The sequence below is a fragment of the Prunus avium genome, chromosome 8, assembly GCF_965620075.1.
Source record: "Prunus avium chromosome 8, drPruAviu1.hap1.1, whole genome shotgun sequence".
Taxonomy (NCBI): domain Eukaryota; kingdom Viridiplantae; phylum Streptophyta; class Magnoliopsida; order Rosales; family Rosaceae; genus Prunus; species Prunus avium.
This window is the reverse complement of record NC_142291.1, coordinates 6,595,574-6,619,473: the sequence shown is the minus strand read 5'-3', so window position 1 is coordinate 6,619,473 and position 23,900 is coordinate 6,595,574. Positions and strand designations below refer to the sequence as shown.

The 23,900-nt window shown below is 36.9% G+C and overlaps 2 pseudogenes; one reads left to right on the top strand and one right to left on the bottom strand.

The window, feature by feature from the left end:
* Positions 1-8,846: 8,846 nt before the first annotated feature.
* Positions 8,847-9,702, bottom strand: LOC110761365 (putative galacturonosyltransferase-like 10 pseudogene; annotated as a pseudogene).
* Positions 9,703-15,057: 5,355 nt separating this feature from the next.
* LOC110771833 (putative galacturonosyltransferase-like 9 pseudogene) lies at positions 15,058-15,857 on the top strand (annotated as a pseudogene).
* The last annotated feature ends 8,043 nt before the right edge of the window (positions 15,858-23,900 follow it).

Genomic DNA, 23,900 nt, shown 5'->3' with positions numbered 1-23,900 from the left:
GAAAGGTTATAGACGTCGGTAAATACATAACCGTCGTTGTGTGATATTTATAACGTCGCTATACTAAAGAAAGGTCGTCTAATTAAAATGCAGTTAATGACATCATGAAATAGACGACGGTTTATAAAAGAGTTAGACGACGACAAAAAACACAGTCGTTATTTTTAATGTTTAATAATTTGCAAAACAAGTAAAAGCGTCATGGTATTTAACTCAACATGACGCTTCTTGGAAGAAACAGACGTATTATTGTTTTCCAATGTCGGTAAATATATACTGTCATTGTTTTAAATTTTAACGTCGGATATTAAAAAGAGCGACGTCTATTTAAAATTTAAAAGGCAGAAATAGAAAATAGCAGAGATTTTACCGTGTCCTCTTGCTGTTTTCCAGCAGTATCAGCTTCAGGCTTTGGATCTTCTAATCCCAAAGCTAGGGGTCTGATACCAGTGGCCCCAGAGCAGCTTGCCTTATCAGACATTGGATTTTTTGGGCTTTGATCTTGAGGGGGTAAAGTAATTGGAGTAATTGGAGAAATTGGGGTTTTGAGCATTAGGTTGGGATCAAAATTAGGAACTAGTTGACGGAAATATGCCAACATAGCCTCCCTCTCTGCTCTGACTGCTTCCATTATAGTTTCCCTTGACTTCGCCTCAATCCTTAAGGTCTCTTCTCTAACTGCCTCTCTCACACTTTCCTTCAATTTGTCACCAAATTTCACTCTCTGCTGTTTCGGCAAATTGAAGAACTGAGTTGGGGAAACGCCAGCACCAACTCCTCTGACTCTCCCACCATGCTCGGGGGTTCCCAAAGCAAGAGTCAAGACATCATTGGTCCCGGAGACAGTCAGAGTGCCTTCGGAGACTTGCTTTTGCAAATCATCCTAAAAGAGAGAGGGAGATTGTTAGAAACTGAGCAGAGGGTAAAACATAAATCAAAGACCGTCGTAATATTTAAAGTAAGACGACGGACTATTGAACAAACAGACGTAGGAATTAATTTCAAACGGCTGCACAAAATTACCGTTGTTGTATAGACATTCTAACATCTAGATGAGATAAAACCGTCGTAAATTTTAATGAAGAAGTGAAAAAAACTTGATTGAAATATTCATTCTTTTCCAGAAATTGTGCACCACAAATTTCAATGAAATAGACAGAGAGAGGGAGAGTGTGTGCGTGAGTAAACTTAAAACAAAAATGCAGTTCATAGAGGAATTTAAGCCGTCGTATTAATTCTATCTAGACGTCTACTTTATTCAAAAACCGACGTCCTATTCAATTTTAAACGGCGGTAAATAAAACCCGTCGTGGTGTTTATTTTATAACGTCGGTTATTTAAACGTGCGACGTCTATACCAAAATAAAACACTCTGTTTTTCAAATTTAGAACAGAGTTAGTGAGACTTACGATTATTTTTGCCTTCTCTGCAACCTTTGGATCAGGGATGTTTCCTGTTTTATCTTCTCTTGCCTTCTTCCATAGAAGACCTCGATCGATTTCTTCATCGGGCATGGTTTCTACCAATTGGTCCTCCAAACCAACGTATCCTTTTCTAGACAACCTATGGTTGTACTCCAATTTCTCCCTCCTATGTTTCTGCTCAGAATGCACAGCCTCAAAATCTGGGGATAACCTTGAAGCTACAAAGGCATCCCATTGCGATTTCTCTATGAACTTATAAATCTCAGGGGGTTCTTTTAACTTCTCCTTGTCATGTGCGAATGAAAGGATATACTGCCTAGTTACGTTATACTTGAAATCCTTCCATTTTTTGGCGGCAGACGACAGGACCATCTTCTTCCACCCATCCCCAATAACATAGGCCATTTGAACAGCTTCCCAAATCTGCTCCTTCACGTCCTTGGGCAATTGAACCCATTTCTTGTCCACAAGACGGACTCTGGTGCGTGCCAAAACACCAATGTATGACTGCATCTCAATAGCAGCCTTGCCATGTGGTCTGCCCTTTTTATTGAACTCAACCACAGGCTTAATCTTCTGAATTTTCCTCTTCACAACACGGCTCATTGTGCTGATACCACGGCCGGATTTTGGCTCCTCAACAAATGTGGCTGTGCTTGAGTCTTTCTCGGAGGTTGAGGAAAATCTCATCCTCTTCTAGGGTTTGCTTTGAATTGATTTTTCTTCTTCCACTTGAGCCTTTGAAACTGATTTGGCTTCATCCCCTTGTGCCTTTGAAACTGATTTGGCTTCAATTAGTTGAGCCTTTGAAACAGATTTGGCCTCTGATGCTTGAGCTTCCTTGTTTTGAGATTTCGAAACCATTTTTAATTAATCTGCTAGGAAAACAACGTCGGTTATTAAAATAAACGATGTAATAATAAAGAAATGACGTCCTAAAATAAAGACGTGATATCTCATTAGGTCGACGGTTGTAAAACAACACCGTCGTCGTAAATACAACACCACGACGGTAACACTAAAACAGCGACGTCCTATTAAACAGTCTCGCAGAACATGTATGGAAATAAGACGAGGGTTTTATATCATCATGACGTAAATGTGTATACTCCACGTCGGTTACTCATCCTAAGAACCGACGTTGTTTAAAATTTACAACATCAAACACAAAACGATTGTTCTTCTCCCACCAAACGACGGTTTTATCTTGTTTCCGACGTATTAATTGTGACACCATGACGGTTATTAACCACCGTCGTGCAGTTTGCATTCGGTCGAATTTAACGACCGTCGTGGTGTGTCCATTCTATCGTCGCAAACAAGATAGAACTGTCGTCTTTTGGTGTCGTGAGAGTATGGACTTATGAATTTAATCAAAACCAGTGAAAGATTTCCTCAATTTGACAGAATCTTGTTTCCAGACAACGACGGCTTTCAAATGAAATGTAAAAAAAGGGAAGAGAGTGAGAAAAAACCTTTGGCGTGCAAAGAAAGTTTCCTTCCGACGTAGGAAAATGGTGATTTGGAGAATAAGACGAAGACGATGACGAAGACGAGATTCAGACGATGATGCTACTTTTAGGAAATGAGAGGGAAACTGCGACATTTTATCGGTGAGAGAAAACCGTAAAACATTAGGTCAGGTGACGAAAAGTTTATATATTTTCCCAAAGTTCAATACAACGACGTTTTTATTAAAAACCGATGTATTATTTAGTTATAACGACGGTAAATAATTCAGAACTGACGTGGTTATCTCAACTGCCAAACGACTTTTGGAATTCCGATGTGGTTATGACGGCCCTTGTTTATCTAAACTGACGTTGTACTTCGAAATTCAACGACTATGTATTTTAATAAACCGACGTGGTTACTTTGGGGTTCTGAAAACGACGTCGTTCTCTTTTTATTACGCGCCAAACGACTTTTGGAATTCCGATGCGGTTATGACGGCGCTTGTTTATCTAAACTGATGTTGATTATTTAAATATGACGTCGCTATGTATAATAGAACCGACGTGGATATTTACGATAATTTGTTTAAATAGGATTTTTTCACGCGTTTTTTAACTCTCAGTTTTCAATTAGGGTTCCAACTTCTTCTTGCCCTTGGCTCTATCTCATCAAATTCTAAAAAATCGTCTTTCTGAAAGCAAATGTTTTTAGTTGCGTTTTCTGCTTTATTTCACTCACAAGACCAACCATGGGTTTCCAGCCGCACTTGCCCATTTGAAGGCATACAAGGGTGTTCCTGATGCTCCTTATGATAAGATAAAGAGGATGGTCATTCCTGATGCTCTGAAGTGAGCTTTTCACACTTTGTTGATTTTGATTTTTTGAAATTATTAGTTTTCGTGAACTGAAATTATTGTTTTATGAAATTATTTGCCTTTTAAATATTGCTCCTATTAAATATTGATCTGTGGCTGTGCAGGAGCTTGAGAACAAGAGGAAGGAGAGGGCCCAGCTTGCATATGAGAGGAAGAAACAGTTGAACAAGCTGAGGGTGAAGGCAGAAAAGAAACCACGATGTATTTGCCTAATTTGTGTACATATATTGTGTAAATATTGATCAATATTTAACACGAAGAGATTTGCCTTTTAAGATGAAAATGTTGTTGAGGATTGAGAATTAAATTTTGTTTTGTGTTAAGAAAGATATTACCAAAATAAAAGAAAAATTAATTAATTTTAAAAAGCAATAAAAATAAGACGGCGGTTTACAGAGAAGGCAGACGTATAAATAGAAAAAATACGACGGTAATTTGAACTTAGGACGTGGTAAATAAATACGACAGTAGTGTTGTAGGTATCGTCGTAGTACACTCCAAAATAATAAGTCGATAAATTAATCTCTCGCGTCATGGTATATTGTTTAACACGTCGTTTTTTTGTAATATACCGACGTGGATTCCTTTATATTATACGACGTGGATTCCATAAAATTATACGACGTGGAATCCATTACAGAATAACCGACGTGGTTTTTTACAATTAGACGGCGGTATGTGTATAAGGACCGCCGTGACTTTTAAAGATTTATTGTATAAATTTGTCTCTTTCTTTCAATTTCAGTTTTCATTTAGGGTTCCAAGTTCTTCTGATCTCTCTGGAGGCTCGTCTTCCTCTCTCACATACACACATACATCATCACTCTCTCTCACATGTCAAAGACAATAATTTGGATGTTAATGATGTATGCGTTTTGGTGTATCTCAAAGACACCAAGACGCACACATCATTAACTTTCAAAACATTGTCTTTCTCAAAGTTTGCAGTGGTCAGTTCAGTTCTGGTTTCTTTTTGGATTTTGTGTATTTAAAATATTATCTTTCTCACTTTGGTGGTTCGATTATGATCAGGATCCAAAGATCTCAATGGTAAGATATCATACCTCTTGGGATCTCATTTTAATTTTCGTAGGCTACCAAAATTAAAAAATAATTAAATCTTAAAAAGAAATAAAAATTCAGACGGCGGTTTACAGAGAAGGCACCGTCGTAGTAAAACGACGTGGATTCCATTATATTATACGACGCGGACAAAGAACAGTTGGTCGTGTTTAGTTAGGAGTTAACACGGCAGGTTTTTTGGTGAACTGTCGTCTTTATTTTCTACGTCGGTTGATTCATACCTGCTGTCGTTGTTTTTTGGTCAGATTTTAACTCTGAAGAAAACCTTTTTAAAAAGACGACGCTTTTTTATTTGTGTGCGTCGTGTTTTAAAAATATTCAACAGTACCTCCATTTTTTAGTTGTTTAAGGCACTTATCCACACAAACCTGAGAACGACATATATTTCTACGCAGTTTCCACTGAGAACTTTTAAAAACTTAAAATAAAATGAATTCGCTCTGTATAATAGCCTTTGAAATGAAGTAGCTGGTCATCAATTTAAAAAAAAAACTAATTGATTGTTTGATTCAACAGACCTGGATGGTCGTGGGTGAAGGCATCCCATACGCTTGGTCCTCTACCATCTTCGTTTGCGGCACCTTCTACTTGAATTGTATATACAAATATATATTATATAACACGATATACCGAATGAAGATGCCTATATGTATGAATGGGACATGCTAGATGATCTGAAACTGAAATAAAATTAAACCAAATTAAGGAGTAACATTAATTAAGCCCTCAGAAGGCACTGACTTGGTACGATGCTGATGCTGTGCCAAATGTGAACCCCGGAAACAGAATATCGAAATTGGTCCAGTTGAGAGTTTCACAAACAACGGGTGGATCTGTCCTGGAAGCATTGGTATTAGCCAATGCAAAGCCAAGGAGAAGCAGCAGCACACACAGGTGGAAAGAAGATTTTAGTGTTTCGATTTATATATGTCGAATTTTGTAAATGAAAATGTGGAAATTGTGAAATGATGTCTATTTTGGTAGAAATTAAACTCGGGAATTTGATACCCAAATTTTCAAAACTTTTTCCGCTCATCGATTAATAAATTTCGCGCTTAAGTTGCCAAATAAGGGAATTGTCAATTTCTCCTCTTAAATTCCTGACTTTTAACTAAATTTCGAGTTATTTTCCCTCATCCAAATGGAGAGTCATATGAACATTGAAGGTATTAAAGCGGGAATGAGGGGAAAAAGCTTAACGGGGATGAAGAATAAGATTTTAAAACATACATTGCTTCCCTCCAACTTTATGCAAATAATAATTTGACACATGTATAAAAACAATGCATAAAGATAAAAAAAAAACCTCTACACATATGTCAGCAACACCTATCCACCCACCTGTCTACGTGCCCCCACCTTCGATAAAGAGATAATGTGATTCCGCTTTGTGATCACAGCTTTGGAAAATGTTGATATGTCAACAACATTTTAATATTTTAATGTCTGCTGTCAATCAAACTCAAGCACAGAAGAGGCAGAGAGGGTCGAACAAGAGCAGGGGCAAACCGGTCATGCTGATCTAATTTGCTGCCTTCTATCTTGTCAAAGCATGGCACTCTGTGCATGGTTTATCTTCTTTGACTTTTATTTCCTGGGTTAATTACTGTAGACGTCCGTGAATTATGGCCCCAGTTGCAATTGGGTCCGTGAACTAAATTTTGTGGTAATTTCGTACTTTAATTTGACAATAGGGAGCAATTAGGTCCTGCCGTCCAATTCTGTCAATTTATCTGTCAAAATAAGGGGTAAAAGCGTCCTTTCGCTCTGTCTCTCCCTCTCTCTTTCGCTGTCTCTCCCTCTCTTTCGCTCTGTCTCCAAACCATCGTCTACCGACCACCACCTAGCCATCGCCAAAAACCATCAAGGCACCTGATGGGCATATTTTATATTATATATTTAACCTCATTCTTAGTATATTTTGGTTGATATTTTGGAAGAATTTTGATACTTTGAATTATATTTCCAATATAGGACTTTCGACTTCCTCTGGAGCAAAACATAATCAAATAGATGAATTTTGGAGTAATTCTAGTTGGAGGACTTTCGTGTGTCACTTAGCTTGATCGTATCAAAATTTCAGATGTTTCTACCAAGCGGTTATTTTCTGGCGATAAAATAAAGGAGCAGTGCGCTGTGCTGGAATAGTGACGTTTTGGGCCTTTATTGCGTTTTTGGAGCCCAAGACGACCTCGGATGGGTTCATGGCCTTCTGGAGAAGTGTTCAGAACGTTTTTATCTTTAAAAAAAGCTATCTTGGGCCGGATTTGGAGGAGATTTGTGCCCAAAACGTGGCTGGGCAGATTATTGGCAGATTCTCCTAGTCCAATTTGGATTTGATTTCCTAGTTTTATTTTATTTTAACCTAGTTTCCTTGTGGAGATTGGGGAGCTGAGTTTTAGGAGGTATATAAGTTATGTTTCAGATATTTTTAGGGGCTCTTTTTTGGCTTTTGGAACGCAACTTTTGCTAGGGTTTTTGAAGAACTTCTACTTCAAGGTGTTGTTATTCTTATTCATGGGAATGATATTTTCTTGGGTTTTAGTTATGATTATGCGTAACTAACTCTCTTTGCTAGGGTGAAGCCTTGAACCTTAGCATGAATATGTGATTTTTATTTAATTACTTATGATTGATTGCATGCATACTTTGAATTGTTAATCACTGTTTTAAACTATCTAATTGTCTTAATGCTTGATCACCATTAGGATCTTTAGAAAAGTAATTGGATGCTATTTTGGTCGGAAGGTTCCCTGAAATTGACGCTGGCTTCTTGTGGTTAATAATTGTAATTTCACTTAAGATGAACACCACGTCTTAAGGGTTGCATGGTTTTTCAAAGGGTTTTCACAAAACTTAATGAGTCTTTCATGTTCATATTTGATCCGAACGTCCGGACGGGTTGCATGTTAGATATACGTTCTATGTTGGAGGTTCCAAGTAGAATATAAATTAGGAAAACCTAACCTTCAAAGTGGCATGTGCAAATCATAAGTAATTGGTAAGAATTCATAGGATTGCTAGGTGACGGTGAAACCCTAGTGCTTTTATAAATTGGTTTTTAAAACTTGCTTTTCTTCAATTTCCCAACTTTCCGATTTCTTTTATTGTCAAGTTAATCTTTTCAAATTCATAAATTTCACATCTTTGATAAAATCCATTTTAGTTATTAATTAAGAATTAGTTTAATTACAAATTAGTCAAACAATCTTTGGGGACAACGACCTTGCATGAGCATCTATACTACAATATCCTTGTATTCTTGCAAGTATTTTAAGTGATTTTAACCCTGTTTGCGCAGGTACTAAAAATCCTATCAGCACCCATGCCTACTTCTTCGCGAGTTCATAGCTTTGCCGACCAAACCCCTTCCTTGTTGCGAGTTCATAGACTGAGATAGAGAGTGACAGAGACAGACAAAGACAGAGAAAAAGAGAGGAGAGAGAGAGAGGTTCACAGAGAGACAGCCAAAACCCAGCCTCGACATAAATGACCTCTACCTTCCGCTCTCGCCCAGCCCCCAAAGAATGGAGGGTAGTCAAGGGTCCAAGGGCTGGTCTCGTCAAAGTACCATTGAGAGAGAGGCAGAGAGTGGGTTATAGCAAGCCAGTGGCGATGGACCTCAAAGTCTGTGCTTTTGTAGGCTGGGATCAGAAGCAGCTTTACGCAGGCGGCTGCGGCGATAAACCACCATAGCTCTGTCATGGGCTTGTTGGGTTTTGGAGGTTTTTTCAGTTGCGGGGTGGTTTGTGCTTCCATGGATTTGAAACTTCAGAGAACAACCAGGAATTCGATTCAGCCAAAACTGACTTCAAGAGAAATGAAGGAGAAAGAAAAAGAAAAAAAACCTGAGATTTCAATGCATTTTGAATTTCATTGCTATGAACCCTTGTGTTTTCTAGATTTATTTTGTTTCTGGGTTTTCTTTGTGGCTTGAAATTATGGTTATTTGAGATCTGAAATTGTAGCCATGCTGGGTGTATTTGATTTGGTTGAAAGTATAAAGTTTCAGCTATTTGGGGCTGAGATTTGATGTGGGTATTGAAATTTCAAGTTTGATATTTGTTGGGTAATTGATTTTCTGGACTCAACAGAGTACTTCAGTAGTATCAGTAGTATTGGGCTCAGCAGAGAACCCAACTCATAAATCCTCCTCTCCTTCTGAATCTCCATCCAATTCTCAATCTTTTTCGTGTACTCACCCTCTCTCCACCTCACCAAATCCATCAACATAACACCTGTATTGAAATAACAAGGCTTTTTCCCTTCAAAAACTTTAGAGAGCTCAGAGTCTTTCCAAAACCCATCAGAAAAATACTTGGTGAAATTTGCATGGAAATACTCTGGAGCACCAATCACTCTCGACCCAGATAAAGAGATCTTCCATAGCTTCTGCACATCATCCACAACTATGACATCAGAGTCGAGATAAATCACTCTCTCCACACAGGGGTCGAGCAAGTCAGCTAAGTAGTTTCTCACGTAGTTCAATGGGTTGTCGAGAGCTTGTCGAATCGAAGACGAAATCAGATTCTTGACGCGGCTTTCCCTGAACACATAAACTCGGAAACTCAGTGAAGGGAAGGTCGATTGGACAATGCGAGTGAGGTCCTGTAAATTGACTAAACTTGAATATGAGGCGATGAAGTGGAAGAAGGTGTTTTCTGGGCAAGAAGCGTGCTTGAGAACAGAGTGAACTGCAGCCATGGTGCCTCTCAAGTACTCTGAATCAATGGTCATCGCGACGTGAACAAGCGAGGGATCGCAAGCCAATGCCAAGCTCTTCAAATTCAGACCCAAAACAGGGCAGCTCATGCTCAAAACCCAGTTGCAGGTTGGGTTTGGATTTGGGTTTTGAGGGGGTGGACTAAGGAGGAGGGGGAATGGGTTGCAGGAGAGAGGGAGAGACAGAGAGGAAGAGCTCCGAGAGAGAGGAATTTGGATTTGGATTTTTTATTTTTAAGTTTATTTATTTATTTTATTATTATTATTATTTTCCAGATTTTTTAGTTTTTCTTTTCAGTTTTACAAACTGTATATTATTTATTTACCCCAAAAAGACGCTTTTACCCCTCATTTTAACAGATAAATTGACAGAATTGGACGGTAGGACCCAATTGCAACTAATTGTCTAATTAAAGGATGTAATTGCCACGAAAATTAGTTCACGGACCCAATTGCAATTGGGGCCATAGTTCACGGACGTCTACAGTAATTAACCCTATAAAGTTATAACGACGATAAATAATTCATAACTGACGTAGTTATCACAACTGCCGAACGACTGTGTATTTTAATAAACCGACGTGGTTACTTTGGGGTTCTGAAAACGACGTCGTTGTCTTTTTAATACTCGCCAAATGACTTTTGGATTTCCGATGTAGTTATGACGGCGCTTGTTTATCTAAACTGACGTTGATTAGTCAAATATGACGTCGCTATGTATATTAGAACCGACGTGGATATTTACGATATTTTGTTTAAATATGATTTTTTCACGCGTTTTTTAACTCTCAGTTTTCAATTAGGGTTGCAGAATGATTCCTCACAAGACCAAGCATGGGTTTGCTAAATCCTCCTATGTAGCAAGGGTGAAACCAGCTTTAGAACCTGCATGGGTTTGCAGCCGCACTCAGGTGGTAGTGGCTGTAGTGGGTTCCTGATGCTCCTTATGATAAGATAAAGCCCTAAACACTCGCAGAGACGGACTCAGGTGGTGGCTGTAGTGGGTTCCTCCCAAATCAGAGAAAAGTCTATTCATTCTGAACCTCAAGCCCACTCCCAGCTTCTTCCCAGCCCCCACTCTCCCCACCCCAAAGGCAAAACCCACAACAGGTTCTAAGGCTGGTTCCACCTTGCTACACATGAGTTTTGAAGTTGATCACTGTGGAAAAGGGGACTACAATGTAACCAGGAATCGAGGAGTGAGCTTTTCACACTTTGTTGATTTTGATTTTATGAAATTATTAGATATTCATCTGTGGCTGTGCAGGAGCTTGAGAACAAGAGGAAGGAGAGGGCCCAGCTTGCATATGAGAACAAGCTGAGGGTGAAGGCAGAAAAGAAACCACGATGTATTTGCCAAATTTGTGTACATATATTGTGTAAATATTGATCAATATTTAACACGAAGAGATTTGCCTTTTAAGATGAAAATGTTGTTGAGGATTGAGAATTAAATTTTGTTTTGTGTTAAGAAAGATATTACCAAAATAAATAAAAAAATTAATTAATTTTAAAAATCTATAAAAATAAGACGGCGGTTTACAGAGAAGGCAGACGTATAAATTGAAAAAATACGACGGTAATTTGAACTTAGGACGTGGTAAATAAACACGACAGTAGTGTTGTAGGTACCGTCGTAGTATACTCCAAAATAATAAGTCGATAAATTAATCTATCGCGTCATGGTATATTATTTAACACGTCGTTTTTTGTAATATACCGACGTGTATTAATTACATTATACACGTTTAGGTCGTGGAAAATGGTTTGTACGTCATTTTCTGTGTAAAAATGGCCAGGGTTTTAACTTTAAACGACGTTTGTTTAAAAATTACGTCATTTATTATAATTTAAAACGTCGTTAATTTATTAACGCCGATGTGGTTTGTGGGTTTTTAAAATAATATTTTATTCTATTTAATTCGAAATATTCATAATAAATTTAAAATAAATCCAAAAAATGCAACGTCAACTCCTATGAAGTCATTGAGATATTTTCTTCCCCCTTAAGCTTTAAAAAATTAAGTTTGAGTTATACAAATTTAAAATTAAAACCAAAAAGAGAAATGTTTTCATGAGTCACAACATCACTTATACTTTCATGGTTTATGGTTTAGGGTTTAGGGTTTAGGGTTTATATAAATTTAGAAAAGGGATTAGGGTTTAGGGTTTTATGGACGAGATATTTTAGGACATAAAACCCTAATCCCTTTGGAGAAATTATTTTTTTTTAAAATATATATATATAATTGTGGTTTTATTTATTAGGGTTTAGGTTATATTTGTCTATTAGGGTTTAACGACGGTAGTTTGGTTTTGCGTCGTAAGGATATTTACAACGACGTCATTTTTTAAATAAGCGTCATGTTTAGGTTGAACTTTTAACGACGGTTGTTTTGTTGTTTCCGTCGATGTTTTTTAAAAAGCGCGCTTTCTAAAAATTTCACCTTGACCTAAAATTTCAGATTTCGCTCTAACTCTTATACTTGTAACCTTGAACCAAGTTGGCCATAGTCTGTGACCTAAAACATTTCGCTCCGCTCTCTCACTTCAACTCTAATTCAAAGTTGGGCTCTTCGTCGAATCCAAGTTGGCCAAGTTTACAACTCCGTCGAATCCAAGTTGGCCATAATCTGTGAGCTCTGCCTACCTGTAAGTACAAACCCTAATCTCATGTTTGTAAATTCATTGAATGATATTCAGTTCTGTGGTAAAGGGTTTTGTGATTTTTTAATGTTGTCGACGGTATGGGTTAATGTGTTTAGTGTTTAATGTTTTCATGAATCGTGAATGGATATAATGTTGTCGGATCTTTTAATCACTCTCTGTTATTATGAATCGGGAATGGATTTAATGTTTTCATGCTTAGTATATGTTGGTTTCGTGCTTAGTATACGTGTTCTTAATACCCAACATAAAAATTAATGTATATGTTGTGTTCTGAATATATTTTGGGTTCTTGAAAATAAACTGGGATTTCGATATCTTTTTATGCATACGACGACGGTTTTTTTTAACAAACCGTCGTTTGTAAATATATACCACGACGCATTGTTTAACTACCGTCGTGGTTCAAGTTCGCTGGCGTCTGTTTCTTGCTAGCATTAGACGACGTTTTTTTTAAAACCCGTCGTCTATATATGTGTAATACGTCGGTTGTTGTTTAAAAACCGTTGTCTGTTTACTATATTATTTGCTATTAAAACCTTATATAATCTGCTATAGTGATAGTCATTGCTTGTCTTTTCACCTTATTATAGATAATAGGATATAGTGTCGGAGATGGATAAGTCATGGATGCACTCGGATAGAAGATCGAAGGCATATGAGTTAGGGGTGGAAGCATTTTTGCAATTTTCTGTAGAAAATCTTCTAACTACAACGCATATCCGTTGTCCATGTGTTAAATGTGCGAATTTGAAATTGTTTGGGGTTGGAATTATAAGGGATCACTTATACTTTAATGGAGTTGGCCAAAGCTATAAGAACTGGACATTTCATGGAGAACCTTGGGAACCAACAACTAATGCTAGTAGAAATGTTGAAGAAGATGATGACCATAGTAGGTACAGTTTTGTGTCTGAAGAAATAGAGATGGATGATAATGATTTTGGTGATTTTGGATCACCATGATATTACTTCCGGCCTTTAGGTGTGATTGGATAGATAGTACTTCCGGCCTTGTAGTCGACGAACTTGGATTTACCCTTGTAGATTTGAGTAAAATTGGACATAGGAATGACCAATTTGTTTTGGCTTCTCAAGTCAAACAAGTATTTTTTGTTGACGACCCGATGCATCATGGTTGGTCGGTAGTGTTATCAGCGCCTAATAGAGAATATAATGATGTTATTGGTGATGATGTCTTAGGTGATGTGAGAATTGAGTGTGAGCCATTTACTAGAGGGATGCCAAATGTTGACACATTTGATGAACTAGTGGGTGAGTTTGGGAGTCAAAATATTCGAGATGGGTGTGAAGATATATGGATTGAATGATGCTCTTGTAATTTATGAAATTACTTATGTCCTAAACAGCACTACTGTATGACATTAATTTTGTAATAAATTGTAATGTGTTTTCTTCACTTTCATTATGCAGGTTTTGGCCACAAAACAATCAGTACATAAAATACTGGTTCAGTATTATAAAACGACGGTCCTCATAAAACTGTGAAAAACAGACGTCTGTTTTCATAAAATTGTCAATAAAAAACGACGTTTTGGAGCATTCAACGACGGCATTGAATTTACCGACGTCTAAAAGCGAAGTAAAATTGAAGAAAGACGACGGTATTGTGAAACAGTTATTAACGATATCACGTCGGAGAAGCATAAAGAGCCGACATGTAATTGCAAATAACACGACTCCAGTACCATAATACCGACGTCTAAAAGGATAGATATCGAACCTGAACGTTACAAAAGACGACGTCTTAGAGCATGAACTCGTCCGTAACAAATCAAAAATCGTCGTCTTAAAATTTTACCACGTCGCTTGTTATATCAAAAACGAAGTAAAAAATAAACAATTCACGACGTAATTTGATATCCATAGGTAAATTTGTCGACGTAAAAAGATATTTTGACGTCATTCTTTTACAAAAACAACGTTATATTAAATATCCACGTCTCTTTTTTTATTCTTATGTCGTTACATATATTTTCCACGTCGATTGGCTGAAAAACTTCGTCGTCTCAGATATATTAGACGACTATTATTTTGGTAAAGATGACGTATAAATAGAGAAACACGGCTGTCTTTTACATGATCACGACGTTGTATATAAAATACGACGACGTTTATAGAAATAAATATTTAAACAAAATATCGTAAATATCCACGTCGGTTCTAATATACATAGCGACGTCATATTTGACTAATCAACGTCAGTTTAGATAAACAAGCGTCGTCATAACTACATCGGAAATCCAAAAGTCATTTGGCGAGTATTAAAAAGACAACGACGTCGTTTTCAGAACCCCAAAGTAACCACGTCGGTTTATTAAAATACACAGTCGTTCGGCAGTTGTGATAACTACGTCAGTTATGAATTATTTATCGTCGTTATAACTTTATAGGGTTAATTACTGTAGACGTCCGTGAACTATGGCCCCAATTACAATTGGGTCCGTGAACTAATTTTCGTGGCAATTACATCCTCTAATTAGACAATTAGTTGCAATTGGGTCCTACCGTCCAATTATGTCAATTTATCTGTTAAAATGAGGGGTAAAACCGTCTTTTTGGGGTAAATAAATAATATACAGTTTGTAAAACTGAAAAGAAAAACTAAAAAATCTGGAAAATAATAATAATAATAAAATAAATAAATAAACTTAAAAATAAAAAATCCAAATCCAAATTCCTCTCTCTCAGAGCTCTTCCTCTCTGTCTCTCCCTCTCTCCTGCAACCCATTCCCCCTCTTCCTTAGTCCACGCCCTCAAAACCCAAATCCAAACCCAACCTGCAACTGGGTTTTGAGCATGAGCTGCCCTGTTTTGGGTCTGAATTTGAAGAGCTTGGCATTGGCTTGCGATCCCTCGCTTGTTCACGTCGCGATGACCATTGATTCAGAGTACTTGAGAGGCACCATGGCTGCAGTTCACTCTGTTCTCAAGCACGCTTCTTGCCCAGAAAACACCTTCTTCCACTTCATCGCCTCATATTCAAGTTTAGTCAATTTACAGGACCTCACTCGCATTGTCCAATCGACCTTCCCTTCACTGAGTTTCCGAGTTTATGTGTTCAGGGAAAGCCGCGTCAAGAATCTGATTTCGTCTTCGATTCGACAAGCTCTCGACAACCCATTGAACTACGTGAGAAACTACTTAGCTGACTTGCTCGACCCCTGTGTGGAGAGAGTGATTTATCTCGACTCTGATGTCATAGTTGTGGATGATGTGCAGAAGCTATGGAAGATCTCTTTATCTGGGTCGAGAGTGATTGGTGCTCCAGAGTATTGCCATGCAAATTTCACCAAGTATTTTTCTGATGGGTTTTGGAAAGACTCTGAGCTCTCTAAAGTTTTTGAAGGGAAAAAGCCTTGTTATTTCAATACAGGTGTTATGTTGATGGATTTGGTGAGGTGGAGAGAGGGTGAGTACACGAAAAAGATTGAGAATTGGATGGAGATTCAGAAGGAGAGGAGGATTTATGAGCTGGGTTCTCTGCTGAGCCCAATACTACTGATACTACTGAAGTACTCTGTTGAGTCCAGAAAATCAATTACCCAACAAATATCAAACTTGAAATTTCAATACCCACATCAAATCTCAGCCCCAAATAGCTGAAACTTTATACTTTCAACCAAATCAAATACACCCAGCATGGCTACAATTTCATATATCAAATAACCATAATTTCAAGCCACAAAGAAAACCCAGAAACAAAATAAATCTAGAAAACACAAGGGTTCATAGCAATGAAATTCAAAATGCATTGAAATCTCAGGTTTTTTTTCTTTTTCTTTCTCCTTCATTTCTCTTGAAGTCAGTTTTGGCTGTATCGAATTCCTGGTTGTTCTCTGAAGTTTCAAATCCATGGAAGCACAAACCACCCCGCAACTGAAAAAACCTCCAAAACCCAACAAGCCCATGACAGAGCTATGGTGGTTTATCGCCGCAGCCGCCTGCGTAAAGCTGCTTCTGATCCCAGCCTACAAAAGCACAGACTTTGAGGTCCATCGCCACTGGCTTGCTATAACCCACTCTCTGCCTCTCTCTCAATGGTAATTTGACGAGACCAGCCCTTGGACCCTTGACTGCCCTCCATTCTTTGGGGGCTGGGCGAGAGCGGAAGGTAGAGGTCATTTATGTCGAGGCTGGGTTTTGGCTGTCTCTCTGTGAACCTCTCTCTCTCCTCTCTTTTTCTCTGTCTTTGTCTGTCTCTGTCACTCTCTATCTCAGTCTATGAACTCGCAACAAGGAAGGGGTTTGGTCGGCAAAGCTATGAACTCGCGAAGAAGTAGGCATGGGTGCCTTGATGGTTTTTGGCGATGGCTAGGTGGTGGTCGATAGACGATGGTTTGGAGACATAGCGAAAGAGAGGGAGAGACAGCGAAAGAGAGAGGGAGAGACAGAGCGAAAGGACGCTTTTACCCCTCATTTTGACAGATAAATTGACAGAATTGGACGGCAGGACCTAATTGCAGCTGGGGCCATAATTCACGGACATCTATAGTAATTAACCCTAACTTTATAATACGACGGTTTGAAAACCCTTTTACGTCGCTTTGTAAAAACTATGACGTTGTTATGTGTGTACAACGTCATTTTAAAGAAACCACGGTTTAGAAATGCGCCCTTCGATAATCATCGACGGAAAACAAAAAAACCGTCGTTAACAATATAAATAAACATGACGCTTATTACATCTATACCCTAAACCCTAAACCATAAAATATAAACCCTAAATTATATATATATATGTTTAAATAATTTTAGAAAAGGGTTTATGGTTTTACTGCCTAATATATATTAACCATAAACCTTAAACCCCAAAAATAAACCTTTATCCCCCTAAACCCTAAATCCTAAACCATTAAAGTATAAGTGATGTTGTGACTCATGAAAGCATTTTTCTTTTTGGTGGTAATTTTAAATTTGTATAACTCAAACTTAATTTTTTAAAGCTTAAGGGGGAAGAAAATATCTCAATGACTTCATAGGAGTTGACGTTGCATTTTTTGGATTTATTTTAAATTTATTATGAATATTTCGAATTAAATAGAATAAAATATTATTTTAAAAACCCACAAACCACGTCGGCGTTAATAAATTAAAGACGTTTTAAATTATAATAAACGACGTAATTTTTAAACAAACGTCGTTTAAAGTTAAAACCATGGCCATTTTTACACAGAAAATGACGTACAAACCATTTTCCACGACCTCAACTATTAACTTCTCGCCGTCTAAAATCAAGAAAACAACGTCGTCTATAGAACCAACAACGTCGTTTGAAAAACCTTTTACGTCGCTTTTTAAAACTGTGACGTTGTTATGTGTGTACAACGTCTTTTTAAAAAACTACGGTTTTTCACAACATGAAAACCTCAACAAATTTACAGGGAGGTTGACGGTGCATTTTTTGGTTATATTTTAAATTTATTATGAATATTTTGAATTTTGATAGTTATAAAGACGACGGTATTCTGTGTAATTATGTCGTTGCAAGTGCGTTTACACGTCGGTCACAAATTTCCGTTTTTAAAAAATAATGAAAACCTATTTGAAATTCATAGGGAAAAAAAGAATGTTTAAGAATGTTTATGTCTAATTCTAACCAATTTTGTACAAAAACTTGTCTAATTCTAACAAAATTTGTACATTTTATAAAAATGTTTAAGTATGCTAAAATTCCTCTACTCCATATGAACACAAACAAACTCTGCCCATTCTTTCCTAACTTCTTCAATGACAGCTTGGGGGTATGGCGCTTGATCCTTTCCCTTGGCAAACTGCAGTCCATAAACAAAGATTAATCTCACAGACGACGCTATTTTTAATTTACCGACGTAGTATATATATTTAATTTACCGCTATTTTTAATTTACCGTCGTTGATAATATAAAAACCCACATAAAAATAAATCTGAAAATTTTCTTCTTACCATCTTCTCAAATTCCAGGGAAGTATCCTTTATGATATCTCTCATAAAGCGCATGACATAATACCCGCATTCTACGCTGCTTGGTTGCTTTGGAGTGCCGGGCAGAGTTTTCCAAAGAGTTGCTTTACGGCCTACTCTGCCTATATGTGAATTATACATTTTTAAAGCACTGTTCACTATGTTTTTCCCCTCCTCATCCACAACTCGATTGCCAGGCAGTGGATCCAGAAAATAGACGGTCTCCTTCTTTGCTATCACAATGATCAAGACCCAATGACGGCTGCACAAAATAAATATAAAGGTTAAATAGTTTTATATGCAGAGCAAACAAAATACTGTTTTTTGTTTGGAGACTAACCCTGGATTGTAAGGCATCAGGAAAATCTATTCACCATCTGTTTTTTGAAGTCGACTGAATACGATACGTGATCTTTCAGTTAATGAACCAGCGTCGGCACTAACTAGAGCAGGGTCTATAAAGCCAACCATATTTACCATATTTGCAGCTTTCAAATGATCAAATAGGCACCTAAATATATGAATTGAAACCATGAGTGTTTTTTTTTTTCAACATAAAGGCGAGTGTCAAATGAATATAAAAATAAGGACAAACCTCATATATACTGCAACTACAGTAGCCCCAATTTCCTCCATGCCAGCAAATTGGGTAATATCTTCATGCAAGACGAAGGTATTACGATCTATGCCAAACACCTCCTTCTCAATTGTAAAGGTCATAGCCTTCTGCTGAGGCTTTAGTGTCGATTCCACATAACTACAAAGGGATTGTAAAGAAGATGGCAACTCCAGCTTTGAATAATATGGTACTTCAGTATCCTGTTTGAAGAAATAAAGCAAGATAAAGTGACGTGGTAAATAAATAAATATGACGGTTTAAATAACAAACCGTCGTCTGAAATTAAGTTATACGACGGGGAAAAAATACCGTCGTAATGAATACTTTATTACGTCGTTTAAATAAAACCGACGTCTAATTCAAATGCAAAATTCATAATTAATTAATTTACCTTTTCAATTTTCTTTTCTCCAACACTGGATTGCTGTTTTAATAAATAAAGAGATATATATATATATATATATATAAGAAAGCTTGTACAACAATTTAAACATTCAATTAAATAAAAACTGCCGTGGAAATTTAAAACAAACGACGGTTTAAAGAAAATATAGACGTCTGAAAATTGGAAAACAAATGAAAAAGGCAAAGTTATGAGAATTTACCTTTTCATCTTTCTTTTCCTCTATATTTTCTACTATCTTTTCTACTTCCCCGGATTTCTGTTATAAGAAATAAAGAAATATATATGACATTGTACAAAAAGTAAAAAATTAAATTAAACCGTCGTGGTACTCAATAACAGACGACTGTATGTAATAATTACAGACGTGTAAAATTCATTAAACGACGTTAAATAAAGAATTACGACGGTAATGAGAATTGAAAAAAAAATGAAAAAGGCTAAGTTATGAGAATTTACCTGTTCAACTATCTCAAGTATCTTTCCTTCTACTCTCTTTTCTACTTCCCCGGAAACCTGTTTTAAGAAATAAAGAAATATATAAATGATATTGTACAAAAATTAAAAACAAATAAATAAACCGTCGTGGTAAACGTTAACAGAAGACGGTATAATAATTACAGACGTCTAAATAACATCAAACGTCGGTTTAATAAAAAATGCATCGTGGTATAACTTTAACATGACGGTAAATATAAACAGAGAAACAGAGAATTCAAAGTTCAAAACGTTACCATTTCTTCATGCTTTTCCCCATTCTTGGCAGTATCCTCCTCAAATTGAAGGGCTCTAACATCAAGTGCCCCAGAGCAGCTTGCTTTGTCCGACATTGGATTTTTGGGACTTTGCCCTTGGATTTGGGACATTGTATTCAGTTTCAGCACGCTTGGATCAAAATTGGGGATGTATTTGGAAAGCTGACTCAGCAAATTTTCCCTCTCAGCTTCTACCAATTGCTTGGTCCTAGCCTCCATCTTTAACCTCTCTTCCCTTGATCTAGCCTCCATTTTTAAAGTCTCTTCTTGAAGGACAAGTCTTACACTTTCCTTCAATTGATCGGCAAACTTTACCTTCTGTTGTCTAGGTAAATTGAAGTATTGCTTAGGGGAAATCCCAGCCCCTACCCCTCTAACTCTTCCTGGATGCTCGGGACCCAAAGCCAATGTCAAAACATCATTGGTTCCTGACAGAGAAAGAGTGCCTTCAGAGACTTGCTTTTGCAAATCATCCTAACAAAAAGACATAATAAAAAGTCAGAATAAGGAAACAAACGACGGTATTTATAAAAATATCGACGTAATATAATATTTCGCACGACTCAATAACATAACAACCGACGTAATATAATATTTCAGACGACGCTACCTAAATACCGACGTTATTAAGATATTAACACGACGTCAATAATAAACCACCGACGTCTTATGATATAATTACAAAAAACAGAGTAGTGATTCCAGATTCAGACCTTTAACGACGCGTTTTAAAATATTTCGACGTAGTAATATTTTTCACACGACGTAAAAATATAACAGCAGACGTAATAAATTTTTTAAAACAGAGTGAGTAGGCTTACAATTAATTTTGCTTTCTCTGCAGACTTTGGATCCGGGATGTTCCCATGTTTGTCTTCTCTAGCTTTTTTCCATAAGGTAGATCGATCAATATCTACCCCGGGCATGATTTCCTTCAATTGCTCCTTAAAACCAACATATCCTTTTCGAGACAATCGATGATTGTACTCAAGTTTCTCCCTCCTCTGTGATTGTACCCCATGCACAGCCTCAAAATTTTCAGATAACCTTGAAGCTACAAAGGCATCCCATTGAGCTTTCTCTATGAATTTGTATGTTTCAGGGGGTTGCCTTAATTTCTCCTTCTCCTTGATGAATGGAAGGATATGAACCCTCGTTAGTGTAGACTTGAAATCCTTCCATTTCTTGGCGGCAGAAGATAGCACCATTTGCTTGCCCCCTTGACCAACCACAAAAGCCATGTCAACGGCTTCCCAAATCTGCTCTTTTATATCCTTGGATATTTGAGCCCATTTCTTGTCCACAAGTGGGACTCTGGAGCGTGCCAACACACCAATGTAGGACTGCATTTCACTATGTGCAAGGCCAAATGGTTTCCCATCTTCATTGTACTCAACAACAGGCTTAATTTTCTGAAATTTTCTCTTCACAACACGGGGCATTGTGCTCATACCCCGACCTGACTTTGCCTCCTCAGAAATAGTTGCCGTGCTGGCTGGTTCTGTCTTAGAAGATGAAACAAACTTCATCTTCTTCGAGGACTTGGCTTGAGGATTTACAACTCTAAGCTCCTTACTTTCATTTTTTTTTCAAGCCAGACTCCTTACTTTGGGATTGAGAAACCATGGTTACAGACAAATCAAACCTGCAAGTGAAAATATATCAGTGAAATTAAGAAAAAACACGACGATTATTTATAAACTACGACGTATTATAATATTTCAAACGACGTAAGAACAAAACAATCAACGTAATAATAAATTTTCACGACGGTAATTAACCACCGATGTGATAAAATATTACAACGACGTCAATAATAAAAAACCGACGTCTTATGATATAATAAAAAACAGAGTATTAAATACTACAACGACGTTAATAATAAAAATTCGCCGTGGTATGAAAATAAAACGACGTAAATATTAATATACCATCGTCTATACCACAAAAACAAATTAAGAAAAACGTAAAATATTTTCAACAGAAAAATAATTAAAAAGATTTTCGAAACAAAAACCATTGTTCAGAGAAATCAAACCTGCGATGAATATATCCTTAAAAATCAAATACAAAAAAAGAATATCATTTTAAAAAACAACGAAGAACACTTTCACACGACCCTAGGGTGACTGACGAACCGTCGTGGTCTATATATCTAACCACGTAAATAACAAGCCACCGTCGTCTTATTTAGTTGAAGTAAAAGAACCAGAGTAGTGTTCAAACTTGGAAACTTGCCGTCTTTGTCTGCAAATTTTATCAAACTTGGAAAGAAAAAATGTAAAAAGATTTAAAAAAACGAAAATGATATGCGCATGCAAAACAGGAACAAAAATCCTTCTACAAATGCTTACCCTTTGCTTGCAATGAAAGCTTTCTCCTGGAGTTTGGTGTTTCAGTTCAGAGATGAAGACGAAGAGGAGAGGAAGACGAAAAGTTTTCTCTCAGAGATAAGCTTGAAAGTTTGAAACAGTTCTTTGAAAATGAAAAATGAGAGAAGCTTGAAAGTTTTTCTCGGGTTTGGAAACAGTGCAAGTATGAGTCAGTAAGGCGAAAAGTTTAAAATAATAAAAAACCGTTTCATAAAAACGACGCTATTAATAGTATGCGCCCTAGTATGAAACATTATACGGTGCTAGTGTTAACACTTCCCTATAATATTACTTTACACGACCCTATGTTTTAATGAAACAACGTTGTTAAATCGAATTACACGACGCATTTTTCTTCAAAAAGATGAATCGTCATTTTCCAATTTACCCAACGACCTTATATTCAATAATAACCACGTCGTTTTAATTACTCATACCGACGTGTAAGTTTTTTAATTACACAATAAATTAATTTTCCAAAAAATTACAACGTCGTTTTTATATAGCGTCGTTGTTAATTTATTTATACGTCTATATTTAATTTTAAACGGCGTTTATGTTATCTTATAAACGTCGATAATTTAAAAAAACCGACGTGGTATATAAGATTTTTTTATAAATATTGGGTTTTCTGTCTTTCTGTCGTCTTCATTTTTCAATTAGGGTTTCAAATTTTTCTCACCTCTCTCTGTCACCCAAAACATCCTTCACAACCTTCTCCACTCTGTCACCCAAAACATCATTCACAACCTTGCAGAGTCCCTCAAACTTCTCCTTCAACTCTTCCTTCTTCTTTGCCTCGTCTTCACTCTCATCAAGCTTGAGACCTTCCTTGGCGGCTGAGACAAGCTTCTTGCCCTCAAACTCCTTGTGAGAGTAATTGGCACATCATCCACTTCTAAAACATTGCCTTTGTTCATTCTGGTTCGATTATGATGAGGAACAATGGTAAAAAACGAATAATGGTTCGATTATGATGAGGAACAGAGTTCATTCTGGTAATGATAGATGAATAATGGTAAAAAATTTGTACGTCGTTAATTTAACAAACCGTCGTGGTTAGTGAAATTATGCGACGGTAGAGTTATGGATACCGTCGTAGTATAGTATAATTAAAAACTCGATAAATTTATATTTACAGTCGTGGTAACTTAATTTAAATCGGCGATTTTTTTTGTAATTAACCGTCGTAGATTCCTTTGAATTTATGCGTCGCTGACTAAGAAAATTGGGTCGTGTTTATTAATTAATTAACACGGCGTCTTATTTTTATATCGTCGTCTTTACTTTCTACGGCGGTGATTTCATAGATGCAGTCGTTGTTTTTAGGTTCAGATTTTAACTCTGAAAAATACCTTTGTAATAAGACGACGCTTTTTTAATTTGGTGCGTCGTGGTTTAAAAATATCTATACGTGTACCGGTTTTTTAGGTGTGTAAAGTATGTTTCTACGACGGGTTTATATTACCGTCGTCTTTTAAAAAATAACGACGGTTTTTTGATCTACCGTCGTTGTTTAATGGTCGTCTGTTGCCCTTTTTGTAGTAGTGTGAAGG